Below are 20,464 nucleotides of genomic sequence, written 5' to 3' on the forward strand. Positions count from 1 at the left end.
TTTCTCCAGCAGCCTCTGAACTGCAGTGGGTAATTTTTTCTGGGTTTCAGTTAATAAAGGGTAAGTAGCCTCATTTTGCTTTTTTTTACTTCGAGGTCTCAGCCTTGTCTATTTGCCATCAAGTCCACAGCCCACAATGGTTAGACATGAGTGCTTAGGGGTAGTTGGAGCACAAGGGCAGTTAGTTGGATTTTGATCTTTTTTTTCCCCTTTTGAATTAGATTTGCAGGCATAGAGTCAGTAAATTCCATGAGAAAACAGTCCAAGACTCTTTTGTACATCCAGAAGTGGGCATCAAGCAATGATATTTGGATGAATAACAATGAGTGGATGAGTACACTGGAGAATGGGAAAGCCAACCTTGAGAAATGCCTCTTGGGACCTTCGCATTTGGCTATTTACAGAGCACGTGAGAATCATGTGCATCCTGAGTACCAGGCGCTGTTCTGAGCACTGCGGACGTGAAGATGAATCAGATATAGTGCCTGTATTTGAGAAGCTGATTACCTTTTGAGGGCAAAAGACACATAACGGCTCCATTGTGAGATGTCGGGGGCTAGCATGGAAGAGTGGCCCACTCCCGTAGGCCCCAGCTCAGCCCTGAGCAGTTCAGCCACTAAAAGTTGTCCTCCATCATTGGTCTCTCACGTCCACTCTCAGAAAACACAAGCCTTTTATAGGGTCAGAGAACTTGACCTGCGAAACTCCTAAACCCAGGGCTTTCATAATAGGCAAGGTCATGGTCTACTCATACTATTTTAAAAATAACCTTTCCCTTCGTTACAGATGTGATGACAAACAGGTTCATCTAGAAAACTTGAAGTTGCCCAGCTGATACCACCTGACTCTGCTACTCTTGTTAGCATGCTGCGTGAGTTTTAGCAATTGTTATTCACAGTGATGGTTGGGCAAGAAGTGTGCCCAATCTGTGGACTAAGGTCTACGAGGCGGCCTGGTGCCAGAGCTCTGCCCAGCAGAGAGAGGGATGATTAACCGGATGGGACTTTGACTTGTAGGCAGAGTTGACTGTTGACAGCATGGGCAGAGGCTGAGAGACACACAGTGAGCAGCAGAGGCCAGAGATTAACTGGGCTAGTATAACAGGAAAACATTAAAAAAAAAAAATCAAGACTAATTATAATGATAGCTGAAATTAATTGCTTACGATATGCCAGGCACTATTCTAAGTGCACTTTACATCAATTATCTCCCTTAAATCTCACAACAACTCTAAGGAGTAGAAGAATTTTCACCATTTTCCAGATGAGGAAATGGAGGAACAGAGAGGTTAATGAACTTGCCCAAGGTTACGCTGATTGGAAGTGGCATAGCTGAGCTATGAAACCAAATAGTCTGGCTCTAGAGTCTATGCTCTTGTGATTTACACCCTACCGTCCTGTAATGGAATACGTAAAAGCATATGTATGTATGTATGTATATGTGTGTGTGAATGTATATGCATACACTGATATTGATATACGTCAGTGGAAACTGGCTGGGGAGAGGGTGACCAGATTACATCAGTCAGCAGATCCAAGAAACTCCTCAGGTTCCTCAATCATGTTTCAAGGTCTGGGTAGCAGCTACTGTTCCCGCCCTAGCCCTGGGTAGGTGACCAACCATCCTAGTTGCCAAGTATGTTTGTGGTTTCCCCACTGAAAATCCCCTCTTTGGTCAGATTCTGGTCTTTCTCATTTCTCTCTACTCCTCACAATAGGATCCTGTGTGACTGCCTCTCTTCTTTGTAACCTTAAGAAGCCTGGTTGACATCGGTGCTTCTGGTCACTGGCCTCCCTTTGCATACCCTCTCCCCTGAGAACCCCATTGCTCATCCCCTCCTCCTGATGGTACTGGCCAGATGAGAAAAAGAATCCGCTCTCTCTACCTCTTCTGTCTCTGCAGTGTCCCCTCAGGCTTTGTCCCCCAACTTGGTAACAACGATTGACCACACTGATGATGCCCTTTCCTCAGAGGTCACCTCAGCTCATCCCCTTTGAGCCACTGAGTTAGGTAGGGGAGGGAACCCATTTGGAGAATGGACCTCAGGACGTGTTAATTCCCTCTTCTCATCTGACACAGAAATTCCCTCAGCTCCTGGACCTCCCTCCTAACTCCTCCACGCTGAATTGTTCTTGTCACTTTCCACAGCTTTAATTTTTAGAAGTTTTCCCTCCAGTTAATGTGGAATATGACAAATCTCAGTTTGGCTTTCTGAAGTCACAGAAAATAAAGCTTGCACCAGTGGAATAATGGTCTCCTCCAAGGAAGTAGAGCTCACACAGACTAGGAGGAAGGACGAATCTAGAGGCTGATGTGATCTGCAAGGTATTTGCATGGAAATGGATGGCGTGGTTCTCAGGAGGAAATGCAGATAATATAATGTTAAATATAAAAAGACAGAAAATTTCATATGCAATATGATCTCAACTTTAAAAAAATATACATGGCATAAAAGAAACTTGTAAAATTTTAAATAAAATGTTAATATTGCTACTTTAGGTGGAAAAAAGTAACTTTTTCTCAATGTTTTAATAATTTTTCAAAGTTTTGAAACACTAAAAATAATGAACAAGTACACTTTTTGTTTTTAAGAGTTTTCTTGCTCTCTTCTTGATCAGACATCAGACTATTACTAAACATCATTAAAAATTAGCATTAGACTGCCTTATGTTGACAACCCATAATTTACTTCATCATTCCTATATTAAGCATTTGACTTGTCTCCAGTCATTAATGTAATGACTCTGTGAGGAAAATAATCATACGTACATTGATCTTTGTTTGCTTTTTGTGAATAATTTTCTTGATATCTATTCTAAAAATAGAATTACTCTGTCAGAGAATATGATTTTTTAAGGTTTTTGATAAAATTGCAAAACAAAAACATTCAGAAAAATTGTAAAAATTAACACTGCCGGGGCTGGCCCCATGGCTGAGTGGTTAAGTTTGCGCGCTCCGCTGCAGGCGGCCCCGTGTTTCGTTCCTGGTTCGAATCCTGGGTGCGGACATGGCACTGCTCATCAAGCCACGCTGAGGCAGCATCCCACATGTCACAACTAGAAGGACCCACAACAAAGAATATACAACTATGTGCTGGGGGCTTTGGGGAGAAAAAGGAAAAAAATAAAATCTTTAAAAAAAAAAATTAGCACTGCCATAGCACTGCATGTGGGTCTCCCTTTCATACAGACTTTATATACAAAAGGCATTATCAGATTAAAAATTTGCTAGTTTTGTAGATGTGGCTTTTGCTGCAATTTTCAGTTCACTGATTATTAATGAAATTGAAAATCACATTATATAAGAACAAATATCATGCAAGAAGAAGAAAGCCTGAGACCAATCAAGTAAGTACAAATTTTGAACTTTCCTAACTAGTCAATTTTCCCTTCTGCTCTCAAAAAGTACTCTGTTTACCCATGTTAGACAGAGCCATAGGCAAATTCTTGTAAATGCTCAAGGGAAAGATTATTTTAATGTTTTATTAATTGTGTAAGAGCACCAAATTTGAGGAGAATGTCACATCACAATTTAATTTTTATACTAGCAGAAACACGACCTGAAAAATGTAACATGCACAAGAAAAGAAAACTGAAGGTAATTTCACCTATGACTACGGATACTAAGTTTACTATTAAAAAATTCAAATCCAGCAATTTATTAAAAGAATAATACCCCCAAATCAAGTAGGATTTATGCAAAACAGTAATGGAATTTAATGAGAATTTGATTAATTTAATTAATCATATTACTCAGTCAATAAACGAAAGTCATCTGATGATCTTAATTGATATCAAGAAACCAGTTGGTTAAATTTAACATCAATTTTTTCTGTAAATTATCAATTAGGAATATTAGAATACATCTATAGCATGACAAACAATATATATCTCAAGCTCATATCCAATTTAAAAATTAGTGATGGGGGACTGGCCCGGTAGCATAGTGGTTAAGCTCATGTGCTCTGTTTCAGCAGCCAGAAGTTCGTAGTTTCGGATCCCGGGTGCAGGCCTAGCACTGCTCGTCAAGCCATGCTGCAGAAGCATCCCACGTAAAACAGAGGAAGATTGACACAGATGTTAGCTGAGGGCCAATCTTCCTTATGGAAAAAAAAATTAGTAATTAAATATCCAAAATGCTACCATTAAAGTCAGCGGAGAAAAATGTTCCTTTACCCACTTTGATTTGACAACAAACGCAAATAAGATTATAAATACTAGAAAGGAGAAGATAAATGTGTTATTACTCCCAGACATGGTGGTTGTCTACATAGAACACCTGATAGAATAATGAGAAAAACAAAGAAACAAACCAAACATTGGCATGAGTAAGATAAGTAAATGAGATGGCCAGTTACTTTGTCTGTTAGGTTCTTTGAGGAAAAGAAACAACCTCAGGTTACCTCAGCTCTAGGGTTTTTTGTAAAGCTAGATCAGTATGTACTGAAGAGTTGTCTGTTTTTACCACAGCGGCCACTTTCTTCAGTGGCTACAACAATAGTTTAGTGGTTCAAAACCCACTCTCCTGACTCAATGGCTCTTCCAATGGTTGTCTGCCCATAGGCTGCTGGCCAGTCTATAGATTTCTTTCCAGTTCCTGGCCTGCTGAATAATGCAGTGGGGAAGAGAGGAAATAAAGCCTAAACTTAAGACACATAAAGGAGCTAAATATTTGAAACTTTAGTAAATATAGAGAGACATGTTTTATTATGTATAGGAAACTCTCTTCTTTGGAGAAATCAAATGTTAAAGACATGCAGAAGATACTCTGAATATAACAATGTAAGTGATTGAGTTCTCCAGAGCTGAAATCGTTGTCTTTTGGTTTGAGATCTTGAGGATGGAACGCACAATGGAATTTCCAATTCTGAAAATGATATTAAGCTCCCACTTGTGCCAAGCCAGCAAAGGCCACATCAGAAAGCTATGTGGGTGGTAAGAAGACAGTTAGATATGCCTCATTGTGGGCAAACGGAAAGAAATGAATTTCAAGAAAAGTCATCTAAACTTGACTCATAAAATAATGAATACCAAACTATTGGCTATAAACCAGAGGAAGAATGTTAAGAAAGGTGGACTTCTTCCTAAATTCACTAACTTGTGTATGGAAGCCACACATAAAGGTCAGCACAATGCTGGGCATCCCCAGGAAGGTCACAAGAAAATAAATGGACAGCACACATTCACTGCACAGACATTCAGCAAACAGCTAGTGAATGGTGGCCCTCAATAGAGACAGGCCACTGGAGGGACAAAGTAGAATAAAAGACGCCAAAAACACCGTCGGTTATGAGTAGAGGCCAGAAAAAATTAGGACTAGTTGAGGAGTAAGGCAGTACAGAAAACCAGGATGCAATATACTCTCTGAGAAGGTAGTAGGTGCTTAGCAGAAAAAGAAAGCGAGGGAAGGCAAAGGAGTTAGGGGAGGGCAGGGAACAAAGAGCTTGGATGCTGGGAACTCTTTTAAAAGTAGAATCAAAGGGACATGCTGATGTTTTTGATGTGGGATGTTAAAGAAGAGAGACATCAAAGGTGATGAAACTTTTTGGCCTAAGCAACTGGAGAATTGAGTTGTGTTTTCTGAGATGGAGAGGTCTAAAGAAGGAACAGGTTTGGGAGTGGCTCAGGAGTTCACCGTGGGACATTTTGAGTTTGAAACAACATTAAATAACCAAAGAGAATATTGAATAAGTGATTGCATATATGAATCTGGAATTCGGGGTTGCAGATATAAATTTTGGAATAATCAGCATAAAAGTGAGACTACCAAGAGTGCAGTTATACTCAGAGAAGAGAAGTGAAAGGTCTGGTATTCCAACTTGCAGATGTTGGAAGACGGGAAGGAATGGACAAAGGAGACTGGGAAGAAGGGGCTGGAGAGAGGAGGAAAACTAGGCAAATACTTTGCTCTGGAAACCAAGCAAAGACAGTTTCAAGGAGGAGAAAGTCATCCACTGGGTCAAATTCTGTTTACAGGTCACCTAAGATGAGGATGATTGGGAACAATTGATTAGATTTAACGAAGTAGAAGTCATTGGTCACCCTGATAAGAGAAATTTCAGAGGAGAGATTGGGGTGACAGCTCAACCGGACTGGGTTTACTAGAGAATAGAAGGAGAGAAATTGGACAGCAAGAGACAACTCTTTCAAGGAGTACCTCTGTGAAGGAAAGGCGGGAAATAGGGCAGCAGATGGAGTGTGAAGTGGGATTAAAGAGCATTTTCTTTAAGATTTAAAGAATTGATAGCCTGTTTGCTCTGGAAGAGTCTAGTAGAGAGGGAAAGATTGCTGATGGAGGAGAGACAAAAGAAAAGGCTGGAGGCATGTCTTCAAGTAAGTGAGAGAGGATTGTATCTAGTACAGAAGTAGAGAGGATAGTCTAATCCAGGGGTCTGGACAGTTCCTCCATGGAAAAAGAAAGGAAATGGAGAATAAGGCTACCTATAGTGCAGGTGAGCAGATGCAGAGGAGCTTGTAGAAATTCTCTCCCCGTTGCTTCTATTTTCCCAGGAAAGCAGAAAACTGGGCTGTCAGTGGAGAGTGAGGTTGGAGTAGGAAGGGTTGGAAGTTTCAGGAGGAGAAAACACAAAATGGTAGTTGAGTAAGTGGGAGAGTGAGCGTACTTGGAGCAGAGTATGTGAGTCAGGGAGAGTTAAGGCTTCACATGAGATTCATGGTCATGAATTACAGATGGCACATTACCATAGTGGTGTGCGCTCATTCTGCTCAGAGCATTCCACTGACTACATTGTCTTCAGAAGACTGTTAAAGGTCCATGATATAACTGACAAGGGTCTTTAAGGCTTTGTTGGGGCAATCTTCTTCATTCAGCGCATGGTCTCTCAGTACTCACCAGCTCACGCTCTTCTTTTCTAGCTGTTTCCCCAAGGGCTGCTACTTTGGTACCTGGATCACCCTCTCCCTCAGCTACTTCTCCTTCAACGTTTAGTTCCTACATTGCCTCCAGAGGGAGGCTTCTCCAGAAAGCCTGAGGTGTCCCTGTGTAATTTAGTAATTGCTCCATCTTAACATTTATTACATAACTATCTTATGAGGTAGATATTAGCATCCTCATTATCATCTTTATTTTATGGATGATGAAGAGGAGGGATAGAGATGTTGAGTAACTTGATGGGCTCCTACAAGTAGAGTAGTAAAGGTCAAGGTTGGGAATTGAATGGCAACCAATCAGACCCAGAGTCCATGCTCTTAAGCACTGTAATGCTATCTCTTTTGTTTTGGGTCAGATAAAAATGACATCATTCCAACAGGGGGAGACTCAGCCGGCTAAATCTTTGATTTGTAGCTAACACAGATTTTCTGCAAAGATATATTGCTATGTTATAAGGCTAAATACACCATCAATGAGTTTGGGATTATTCTTTTGTGTTTCTTTTGAGATTGTGAGTGCTATGCTCCCTGGAGGCAACTGAAGACATGAGATGTTAATGTGCTTTGATATCATTCTGTTTAAAAGTAAGAATTTGTTGTTAATATTCTGTTGTAAGGGCATTGAGGAAATGTATATTCTGCCTACATGTTTTGGTTAAGAAATAAGTATTTGAATCTTGAATTCTGAATACTTCCCCATGAAAATTCTTGAGGATGGATTTCAAAAGCCTTCTGACAACGGCTACCTAATTTTCTAAGGTTATGCAGAAAGAAACATTTTTAAGGGCCAATAATATTCTCTCATAGTTAGCTTAAATCAAAACTGCATACAAAAGGAGGAGCAGACGTGACACTAGTACTTACAGGATTTACTTCTTAAAAAGGAGCAAGCTTTTCTTAAAAGCTTTATCCAACGGCTCGTCTGACAATAGTGAATATAAACTATTTGGCTTCCTTAGGCAACTTTTTCTTAATGTATTGTCTAATGGCCTTTGACTCTGTCTGCCCAGCCCTGTGTGTTCAACACAGCAAAAGCTGTATGGAGCGCTAACTTGCTGTTCACAGCTGTGTCCTGTTAGTGTGTTCACCTACACAACTGCCATGCCTCCCCACAAGCCACAAGCCTGACAGTGAGTGTGTGACTGCAGAGTCACTGGGATCCCTAGGATGTGAAAGCAAAGGAATCAGAAGACTGACTTTTAATTTAAGCCACCAGAAAGCAAAGAGCAAGATGCCTGGATCATTGTGCTGTTGTGTGGGATAGGAGTAAGTGACAACAAATGGTATCTGATTTTTAGATACCATTATTGTTACCTCTTGTCCTCCACTGGGCATGGCACTTTACATATATTATTCCATTTAATCTTCACATCAACATTCAACCTGAGATATTTCAGTTAAGACATATGTGTTAAGAGGAAATATATCCCAACCCTCTGCTCTGCACTGGAGTGGCTGTGCACCTCAGTAAAAGATAGTCCCTGTCTTCATAAAGCTGACAGTCTAGAAGGGGTGTGAAGGGCCTTTTGCTGAGTAATGTATGACAGCGATAGGTCCTTGGGGAAGCAGAACTGGGGATGAGGGAGTAAAGAAACTTTAAAGGCCCCTGAATATGGCTCTCTAGAAAGAAAACAAATGAGATTTGTCAATAACGTCTGAAAAAAAATCACATAAAAAAGAAGGGGAAAGGAGGCCATACCAAACAAAATAAACAAGGCTCCACTGATGTCAAGCGTGAAGGTGAAAGCCAGCCAGCTTCCCAGAAGGTGGCCACATGGCACATTGTAGACAAGTTCCCCCCCTCTACTGGGCTGGAGCCAACAAAGCTTTCAAGGCTACAGATATTTCAAAGTTTTGTTAATAAGCGTGACAAATACATTTTTAAGGCTGGGCTACCCTTTGCAGTGTGCCCTAATGTTTGATGTGTTTGTTATATACTATGTCTGTCCATAAAACTTCTCACGTTATTAGAGGAAGATAAACTTATCCCATGTTTCAGAAATTCCCAGATATGCCAGGAAAGCAGAACAAGTCACTTAGAAACAGTGCTTTAAAAAAACATTTATTCTGGGTGAGCCCCAGTGGCCTAGTGGTTAAGTTCGGCATGATCCACTTTGGCGACCTGGGTTAGGTTCCTGTGTGTGGACCTACATTACTCGTCTGTCAGTGGCCATGCTGTGGTGGCAGCTCACATACGAAAAGAGAGGAAGATTGGCAACAGATGTTAGCTCAGGGACAAGCTTCCTCAGCAAAATAAATGAATAAATAAAGTTTAAAAAGATTTATTCAGAAAAATTTATGCAGCCAACATGCTGATTCAGTTGTTACAGATAATGGGAAAATTATAGAAATAACATTTATGAGGATATATGTGAAAGTGTCCTAGGAGAGGTACAAAAAGCACAGGCTTTACAGAGGAATGCAGGAAAATATTAAATCAGAGGAAATAATAAGTGCCTTATAGAGGAGGTGTCTTTTAAAGGAGGTCAAAAACAATGGCTAAGCTTTTGATTAGTAGAAATGAGCGAAGAAGTTCTTATTATTCTGACAGTAGAAGCAAAGGCACGTCAACAACCAAGGATGAATTCAGTGTGAATTCGAGTAAGAAAACAACAAAATCAAGGCTGCAGATTTAGGTTGGGTTCAGGCCAAAGAAGGCCTGAGAGCCAGGTCAGTGGCTTTGGTCTTAATTCAGTTGGCTGCTCCTGTAGGAACAGGCTACCAAAAGCTTAAGAGAAAGGGAGAGATATGATTGGAGTAGGGCTTTGAGAAGACTAATCTGACAAATGTTGTGATTGGAAGAGAGATGGAGATAAGCACTCTAATGACAAGGCTATTAATTGTCTAAATGGGACGACTGAGGGTTTGAATTAGATGGATGACAATGATGGAGGGAGAGAATGGAATGGAATGATAATGGAAAGGAGGGAATGGAGGTAAAGATGTTGCAGTGGTCTTAGGACTTGCCTGCCTGTGGGGAAAGATTGAAAGTTTCAGAGTTGATGGAGAACTCTAAGTCAGATAACAGATATGGCAATATGACGTGAGCTCTGGTAATGGCCTTGTCTGGGAATGAGAGGTATAACATATGCTTAGAAGACATATTTATTACTAGACTGTGATAGCCCCTGTCCAGGAATAAATATGATTATGAAGTGATGACTTAGCATGCAAGGATTCAAATAATTTCATCTTCAGGAAACGTGATTCACCATTTTTGAATATGAATGAGTAAAATGAGAAGAATCAAACATTTCATGTGGATTATATCAGTGGTTCTCAAGCTCCACACTCATGAGGATCACCGAAAGAGCTGGCAAAAATTCCAGACACTCAAAAACAACTTCTAAAGATTCTCATTCAGTAGGTCCTCAGTGGGTCCCAGGAATCAATAATGTTCTGATGTATACCCAATGATTATGGATTACGTGATCAGAAAAAGAAAGCTTGAGAAACACTGGGTTATGCATCTCAAATAGTACCCCCCACACACATAGAACTTCAGGTAATCACACTGTACATTGTGTATTCTGATGTGGCCACAAATCTTCTTCCCAAGAGAAGTGAAAAACATCCCACCATGGACAGCTGAAAGGAAACTGTCTGACTCATCCTCATCTTTGTTCTTTTTAAACCATCCTCTCCTTGCATTCCACTCAGTACTAACTTTGGGAGATTTTATTCCCTTAAATGCTCCTTCTTTAAGACTGTTGGCTGTAGGCACTCTTAGACTCCATTTACATAGAGTTTAGTTCATTTTAAACTAGACAACATATAAAAATTTTGCGACTTTGCTGCTGCCACCACTGGCAGGACTTGGACCATAGGAAAGTGACCTAACCTTACTGAGTTTGCATTTTCTCATATTTAAAATGAGGAGATCTGACTGGACCCCTTTTATGATCTCTTCTCTGATTCTGTAGTCTCATGAGTTATCATCTAGATGCAAATCCATTTCAGGGTTAGAAGGAGTCTTAAGTGGGATTTTGCCAGGCCGTCCTTCCAAATGGCCCCTTTCAGTGTAGAGACCACGGTCTCCCTCGGCAGCCTGATCCTAGGGAGGGCACAGGACTCCCATATGTGAAGCTGGAAAGTCTGTGTTGATTCTCAGATGCCGTGATTGCCCACCTGAGATATTCTTCTCTGATCTTCAGAATTTTATGATCTCAGCAAACTTTCCCCCATGGTTTTAGATGAAAAATAGTATCTTCTGGGCAAGCTCTAGGAAGACTGACCCTGAGGGAGCAACACGTTCCTTTTCTGAGGAAGAGGTGTTTAAGTTTTGTCAGTGCTGGACCACAGGAACAGAAAACAGTCATGAGCGGATCAGGTCAATGTTTTACTAACGAAAAGAGTGAGTTGAGAGAGTTTGTGCTTGGGGTCTGAATATTGAATGGGTCCACACATATAAGCATACTTCTTTTTCTACTTTTGTTATTATCTTTTATAATGGCCCAATTTTATGCACTTATTTCTTATTCTAAAGCAATAGAAGTTCAATGTAGAAACTTCAGAAAATATAGATTATTAAAAAGAAGAAAATTAACTAAATCCTTCCAAGCAGGAATAAATACTTGGGTGTATATTCTTCTAGTCATTTCTCTTTCTTTGTCTCTCTGTCTCTGTCTCTCTCTGTGTGTCTTTTTTGCTTCCTGCCTCTTTCTTTCTCTAGGTTCATGTGGGTGTGATTTTATTTTAAAGGGACCAATAACATAGGTGCTAATCTGATTTTTCCCCAGGTCACTTTTTTTATTTTTTACTGTTTTGAGGGGCAGTTTTGAATTCTATCTGATAAATAAATCACAATTTGTTCATTCTATTCTCTTGATTTTAGTGGAGTTAATTTTAAGTGGAGCTTATTACATAATGACTAATCTTTGCCTTCAATTTCAGCTGCTTGATCAAACCTCCAGCAAAGGTGCTCAGTACTACAACAGAGCAGTGGTCAGTCCTTATCAGTGCAGCCCAGTGGAATCAGATAATTGACTTCCTCACGTTTTGTTAGATATCTCACATGGGCTCCAACAGGCCCACAGGCCTCAAACTGGATGCCCGGGACCTCGTATGCTTTTTCCCCTGGGGACCGAGCAAGAGTCATGCCAGCTGAGTTTAATAACAAAAGCTATAGCTTTATTCAAACGGCCATTAGCCCAGTAGAAATAGCTTTCTGACGTTATTTGATCCCAGGACATATGGGCTATAGAAGTTATTTGGCCTTCTAGTGTTTAAAGAGTTTTTGTCCAAATCAAGCAGCGTAAGTCTTACTTTTAGTTTTTGTGAGCCTTACTAGCGCATATTTAAAACTGCAGGAAGAAACCTCTGCATTAACAGTTCCAGTTGGAGCTGGGGAAAGCTGAGTTCTTTTAATTCCAATAAACCATTGGCAGGCTAGTCTACATACACATTTGCGCCTCCTGCCTCTTCCAACTGAGCCAGAGAGTCTCGATCGTTACTGCCTTCAAGCTGTGAATAGCTCATGACCAGTACGTGAGAGCCTTCGGCCCTTACAGGGATGCTCTTTGCGTTCAACCTTTCTGCAGGCATGCTTATGAACTTTCCATTACAGCCAGGCCAGACTTGCTGACATCTCCCTGCGGAGTATGTACCTGGCTGAAAACCACTTGCAAAAACTTTTAGCTAAAGTGTAAAAGTACGTGCATTGGCCAGCTGTAAGTACTATACTATGTGGAAAAAGACTCCAGCCAAGCAGAGCCACCTTGACAATAGGCTGGACCAAACACGAGAAGCAGGTGTGTTCCCGCCCATCATCCCTGTATCAGTACAGCTACCATGCGCTATGGATGCTCCCTCTGAAACATCTAACCCGTTCTTGGCTGTTCATCTCCATTGCTGCAACCTAGCCCAACTTTCTGCCTTATTTGTCTATGATATTTCTAGAGCTCTCTCTGTTGAGCTCTCTCAGCTTCCTTCTGCCACCTTCCTATCCGCTCCCTGCACTATAGCCAGAGCAGTCTTTTTAAAATGCAAATCTGCTGATGTCTTTCCCAGTGGCTTTAAAAACCTGAACATGACCCATCAGGCCTTCTCTGCCGAATCTCTAGCCTCATATCATGTCCCCATCCCAGATATAAACAAGGCTCGCCCTCCCAACTTTTAGGGTTTGTTTTAAGTGTCACCTACTCAGTGAGGCATTCATTCTCTAAAGTTGCAACACCCCTCCCCCACCACAGGCTCACCTCCTATTCTCCTTTCCTGCTCTTTTCTTCTCCTTGCTATGTTTCACCTTCTAACCTACTCTACATTTTATTTCTTTACTTTGTTCATTTTCTGCCTCTTCTCTCTGAATTTACGTTCCCTGGAGGTAAGGAGTTTTGTCTGTTTTGGTGATTGTTTCATTCCTAGCAACTAGACAATTCCTGGCAAATAGGAGATATTCAAAATATTTGTTGAATAAACTTCCTGCTTTATAATCTACGCACCAGCAGTACATATTTATAAGGAGTATTTCTATAGCATTCCTGAAAAGCAGGTGGATTCATTACAAAAAGTTTTGTTAGTAACCGTGCAGGAGAGGAGGGCACAGATAAACATTTTTTTCAATTCCCCTCTGCTACATCTCTGAAATTAAATCACACTTGACATTCACATATTATGCTGTATTTCCTTTTTGCAGCCTTTATCACACTTAGAATTAAATAATATTTTTGTGTATTTTGTGGTTATTGTCTGTTTTCCTAGTAGGTTGGAAACATTGTGGGGTAGGGACCGTGTTTGTTTCGCTCAGAGCCAATGAATGAATTAATGAATGAATGCCCCTGTTGCAGCAACCATAGATAATGGGGCTGGGAAATTTACCCTTAAGGCAGAAAAATTAGTTTTTAAGGAAAGTCTGAAAAATGGTCTTTCTCCCTGAGAAGTATTGGATCCTTGGCTTCTGAGAGAAATAGCAGAATTTTCTGCCTCCAGATCTTCCCCTAAATTGCTAGATTCCCACACGCTAGGTCTTACTTGAATTAAAAGGGAGGTAGCATTGCAAGATGGATCCCCAGCACTGGGCGGCCTGTTCTTTCGAGGTTAAGAGAATAAATAGTTACAAGAATCTTCACTTGTATTGTTACGGACACTTTGGACTTTACTGAACAACATTTAAGAATCTGATTTAAGAAGTAGTATCAGAAACTGATCTGAAATCAAAGCAAAACGGAGCACCCTATGCAGGAAAAGTCGACTTAATCCTTTGGAAGATTTTTCACTAATCTTGGGGGGAGGGAGAGAGTTTTTCTCTTCTAATTATTCAATTTTTGCTCTAAAAACTGTTTTCATTCTACTGTACTGAATGCCAGATGGTAGAAACTTATGAAGAAGAAAGTATTTGTGAATAATCATGCAGCCTTTTGGTCGCCAGCTTTCCTAGTTATCAACTCAACTTCTTGCTTTCTTCCCCACCTACCACAACATGGCTGATACCACGAGCGAGCGGGAGGGGTAGCTGTACATGAACTCAGCTTGGGAAATCTCCCTCCTTGGAAATTCGCCCAGTCCAGGCCGGGCTCCAAAGCAAAGGGCAGGATACTTTTCAGGTGGTTAAAAATGCAAAATAGAGGAGCATGGTGCCTACACAATTTTCTCAGTAAGCATTTGCCACAAACTCCTCAAGCACTTCAGCTATAGTGGATTATGCTGACATTTTTCTTTTCACTGTTTTCATGAGTTTTGAATATTGAAACAGATTTTGCTGGGGATAATGGAAAGCAGACTTGGGAAACACTTTTTTTTTTTAAATCTAGATCAGATCTAGCTTTTGATGTAGGACTAACAATAGGAATATAATGAAGCAGGCAAGTGGGATTATACAAGTTGGTTTTGTTGATAGTATCTAAAAACATTTTCATTTCAAACCATTTCCTTAAATATAATATTTGCCTTTTAAAGGTCTAGCCTCTGCCAAATGTTTCCCAATAAAAAGCTTGCCCATTATTTACATTATGGTTACATTTTGATTTTCTGGTTATTTGAAGAATGCTCCATGGATATCTAGCACGTTGTGATCTTTGTTATTTCAACCGTATATTGGAACAAAATAAACAGGAATCACTGGAATGATCGCCAGATCACAATGAAAAAGTATATTGAGGTTGCTTAAACCAAAGAATTGTCCAGATTCAGCAAGAAAGTCCATGATTGGCCAAGTCTTACTCCACATACTATGTCTACCAACCAACTTAATTGAAACAACACCCTTGTGAAGTGGGGCTATTATTATTAATCCCATTTTAAAAAGATGAGCTAACAAAGGTCTAGTGGTTACCTAATTTGTCTTGGGTTATATGACCACCAACAGGTCAAGTTGGACGTGAAACAGGTAACCTCAGGCAGAATTCACATCCTTAACCACTGCCCCATACTACCTGCTTGATATATGACCAAAAATACACCCCAGAGCTGTTTTCCTAACACAATTTGTAAAAGATGGTGTTCTTTCCTTTCTTTATAGTGTTCTTTAGATTTCTCACCTTGAAAATATGAGGACACTAGTAACCCTCTGTGTGAGTTGGGTGAGCACTTGAAATCTGATTGCCTCCATCTTCTCATTTATGGAATGAAGTCATTGCAATAATAATTCTGAGGTCCCTTCCAGCTCTGTGGTTCCACTTGTTCTCTGTATAAGGGTCTTGAGTATGTGTATGTGTGGTTGGGAGGGTGTGCTGCATGAGAGAGAGGGGCATGGGATTATGAGGGTGTATGATGAAGAGGATAGTCTTCAAAGAAGTGGAATTAAATAATTCATTAAAATGACTGAGAAAGCACATTTCTGTCTCTTGCAAGCAGTGGGGACTTCATAACTCAGAGCTTCATCACTTGGAAGTTTTAGGCCATGTATTTACCGGCAGGAATTAGGTAAGACACCCCTGACCATTCACAAGTGGTTCAGATATAGAAATGGTTTCTTTCACCTCATCAGACCTGCACATGGAAGCAATTAGAATCTACCAGCTACAAGGAAATCCTGTTTGATATCATCACCTAATGTTTTCCCCAAGACAATCAGCAGAGGTTGATCTGCTTTCTATGGGAAATCAAAGCATCTTGAGGAATGTAGATACCCACTTTCCTTGGGGATATTTAGACATTCTTCCCCCATGATTTGTAAGCTTAATAAATAACAATTACAACAATAATGGTGCTATTTTGGTGGTGCCTGGTAGACACATAAAGCAATATAATCACCCCAACAGCCATACAATGATAAAATTATTAGCCACAATCAGTAGAAAAGAAAAATGATAAGCACTACACTGGAAATGGCAGAAACAGGATTGAACCTGAGGACTATCCAGCTTCAACTACACAGCATGCAACGCAAATTCATTCCAGGAACACGCAACAAAATGCTAACCTAGGAAAACACACCACTACCATTTTTTCAGTAATACTGAGATTTTCATTCTCTGGACCTCTCAAATTTTTTCTCCCTTTCCATTTTTTTCCATTAATTTAAGAGCATTCCTAACTCCTGACCAGATTTTGCAACAATGGCCTAATTTTAGCCACTCTGTTTGCCACCTAATCAAATCCTCCTTTTCAAGGACTCTTCATGATTTGAAAGAAATCCCAACACCAAATTTCTTCTGATAAGCGTTGTCTATACCACGCATGATGGCATCTCTTCTGTGCTATTCACTAGTGGCCTCTCTTGTGCAAACTTTGCATCACGAATAAAATTGTGGGTTCACCAGGGAGAGCACAGTTAAGGCACAGAGAAGTACATTTTGAAAACCACTGGATGAGTTTATCTCTATTGGTTCTCCTTCCTCCTACAGTCTAGGATTTTACATCTGAAAACCAGCCACCACCTAACTGCATATCTGTTTTGTATTAGTCACTATCCTGTAAGGCCCTGTGCCTACTGTGTTGTAGAAAACAATCAAATTAGATTTGTGTCTTACGCAGTTGATAATTTAATCACGGGGAAAACCTAACTAAATTTTGATTTTTGTTTTCCCAAATCTGTACCACTATATCAAATGAATCTGTCTTAACTGAGGGTCAAGAAGAAAGTAGAAATAGATCAGGAAAAATCAGAACATTTGGACATGTGGTTTAAAGGCAAGGCATAGAAGAAGGCAGGAAGGATTAAATTATGTTAATCATTTTATCACTAAGTAATTTAATATACTTTCAACAATTCGACTTATTTCACCAATTGCTTGTTTATGAATTAGAGCAGGCAGATTCAAGTTCAGGAAAGAGCAAGGATGAGGGATCCACAAATTTTGTACTTTTAATTGTCTTTGGTACACTATTTCATAATTTTCCTTTATTAAAAAAATAAAAACATCAATTAAACACATGCAAATGAGGGAGGATTAACACACACATACAATTTTCCACTGTCTATATTTATTTATGATTAATTTTTAATTCCCAATAAATCTTGCAAGGCTGTATAAAAGGTAAAATCTCAAGTTTTGCCACTGACTGAATTAACTTCATATCTCCAGGGTTCTAAAGTTTTTTATACAAATCCAGAAATTCCTAAAATCATAGTATAATGTTCTATTTATTTGGAATGTATTTGGTAGTGAGCAATTGAATATTCAATGAATCATGACTTAAAAGATATGGGATTTGTTATTTCACATGACAAGATGTCTGGAGGCGGTTTGGTTCCAGAGTTGGTAAATTCAGAAGCTCAAGAATGTCAGGGTTCCATGTTGGCTTCTCTGTAGGTCCCTTGTCCTTCCTCTCGTGGTTTCACAATGGCTACAGCAAGTGCAAGGACCATGTCCTCCCAGACAATGTGCAAAGGCAGGAAGAGCCCAGTGTCTGTCCTGGGTTACTATTTAAGAGTAAAGAAGATGTTGCTAGAAGGCTGTCCAGCAGAACGTGCTGGTCAGGAGAAGAGCGCATGCCCATGCCTAAACTCACCACTAGCAAGAGGGAAGAAATTTACACCGTTGCTTAGCCTAGTAAATACCAATCCCTCATCCCACCCAACCCCCACCCCTGCCCAGCCTGAGGAGGAGGTCCCTGGAGAATATGGCTGCTCAATATCAGAATAGAATTGAGGTTCAGTTCGGAAGGAAAATAGGAACTATTGGGTAAACAATCAGTGTAGCCTGCCCCAGATATCACTGGGAAAATGCAACTCTATAGTTATATGACAAAAAATATTTACACAAAAATCTCACAATAGCTCTTACTAAAAAGCATGTTGATGATGTGTGTGAACCCACAGCGGGGCACATGGATTAAATTTTCCCTAAAATATACATGGGTTTAGATTGTGGGGGGACGTTCTTGGGAAAACATGTTGTGAGTTTTACCAAACCCAAACTTTTGGGGAAAAAAGACAATTGACAACTGAAAACATAGTGAGAGTCACCCGCTGGAATTCCATCCTACATGTGGTTTGTCGAAAGTTTTGAAACCCTGTGGTATGGCCCCTGTGGAGCTTGTGCCTCTGACCACCTACAGCTTCTTAAGATTGAACCAACCTGCAGCAAAAGCTCCGACAGGGGAGGGCCAGGCTGAGTGGGTTCAAGTGGATTAACTATTTGATCCGTGTGCCCATTCGTCCATCGCACAAAGACTTTTTGCTCTCCTAACACGCAGCAAGTAGTATATTGTGTTCTAGGGATCCAAAGTGAAGAAATCTGAGTCCTTGCTCTTGTGAAGCCTGTGTCTCGTAGAGAAAAACAGTCAACTCTCAGTGACAGCTAATGGCCATAATGAAGCATTTCCACGGGTAAGAGGAGCTGAGAAGGGCTGCCTGCTTGTACCTGCTGGGTAGTTTCAAGCATGCTCTTCCTAACCAGTGTGCTTACAACTCCAATTCAAATACATGAGACTGGATAAAACCCCAAACACAGGTTTCTGAGGCATTTTCCCCTTTAATTCTTGAACCCACATGTATGTGAAAGGAAATTTAATCCATATGTTTCTGAATCATTCATACTTAAACCATCATCATTTGTTTTGTAAGAGCTGGTAAGGTCCAAGAAGCCTTTGGAGCCTTTTTTTTTTTTGTCAACAGGAAGTTGATTAAACCAAGAAAGAATGACCTCTGATAGCAAAGAAGTCATCGAAGGCCCAATACTATGAATCCATGAAATTCAAATGGCCTGTGAGCTTGGCAGACCCTGCAACAAACTCAAACACGTTGCCTGTGATGCAATCGCACGCCTCTTTTCCAGGTTATGGCCCCTCATCAGAAATCCGGCCGGGAGGTATTTGGATGATATGTGCCCCAATTACGTCTTCTTTGTGTGCTCAAGTGATGCAACAGTCCAAAGGCTGAGGGAACCAGAATGCTAATTTAATCCTGAGCCATCATTCAGGCCTTTTTGAAAATTGGGAAACTGGTTTTCCCTTCTTGTAAATGCTACCCCGAATGCCCCCCAAACAACTGTTACAAAGTTTGCTTTGGGATTTAACTAAGATTCCTGGGGATTTAAGATACTGGCTGCCAGATTGTTAAAATGCATTAATGTTTATAGTGATTATGATTACGAGAACTAATAATAAATACTTGCATATACCTGGAGCGGAGCCCAAATCCTACTGTTTCGAAAGAAAGACTCAGTGTAAAGCCACAGCTCTTCGGAAAGCTGCTCAGAGGAAAATGTGAGACCAGTCTAGACCCACAGAACTGCAGCTAAAAGCCAGAAGCAGGCTAATCAAATTCTCCCTAGACCCCTTCCAATGCTTTAGAAAATTAAAAAGAAAAATGGCTACCTTAATTGTATCTTTTCATTACTACCAATTTGGATAGGCTGCCTGGGGGAAAATAATTATGTTTCTGATTTCATCAAGCACAGCACAAGTAAAAGAAATAAATAGCTGTAGTCAGAAGTCTTTCCGAAGTGCAACTGTCCTGGACACAGTTAGTTCCTATGTGCTGTTATAACCTGAATGGCTGACCTGTCGCCAGTCCCATCATGCTTCGTTCTGTCTCCGGATGCTCAGCTCGAGTGGTCAAGGCCTCTTGCGGGTGAATGAGGTGCAGATCGAAGGTCTGATTCATTATGGACCTGTTAGCTCTCCTGAACCACACAGGTCACACCCAGAATGGGGTCACGCCCCAGGATGGGGTCACGGGTCCCCAGGAGCCAAGTCCTTCCTTCTACCCAGAAAGCAGTTCCCGGTATGTTTGTTCCAGTCGCCAGCCAGTAGCACTGCTCCTGCATGCAAGGGGCAGCGTGATCAGCACTTTGGTTCCAAAGTTTCTCTGTCACGCTTGAATCTAATGCCACGTACTCGTCCACCACAGAAGCCACAACAGAGGTTGCTGACTTCTTTGTTCTCAGCAGAAAAAAATGTTTTCACACCTTTTGATAGTAATCTTCATACTCAGGGACCATTCAGGGTATCATTTTTCCTTTCATGGTCATAGAAAAGATTTTCACTGTAACGTATATCTCACCAGGGAAGATGATAAGGAGAGTAAAAATTACAAGAAAATGGAAGACATACTTTTCAGAGTCAACAGAATGTAAAAATCAAACTTATCCTAAAGAAACATTTGCTGTATTTAAAAAAAAAAAAAAAAGAAAGACAGAAAGAAAAGAAAACAACTGAGAAACTGATGAACTTTTAAAGCTATTCTAATC

The sequence above is a fragment of the Equus asinus genome, chromosome 1, assembly GCF_041296235.1.
Source record: "Equus asinus isolate D_3611 breed Donkey chromosome 1, EquAss-T2T_v2, whole genome shotgun sequence".
In the NCBI taxonomy this organism is placed as follows: Eukaryota; Metazoa; Chordata; class Mammalia; order Perissodactyla; family Equidae; genus Equus; species Equus asinus.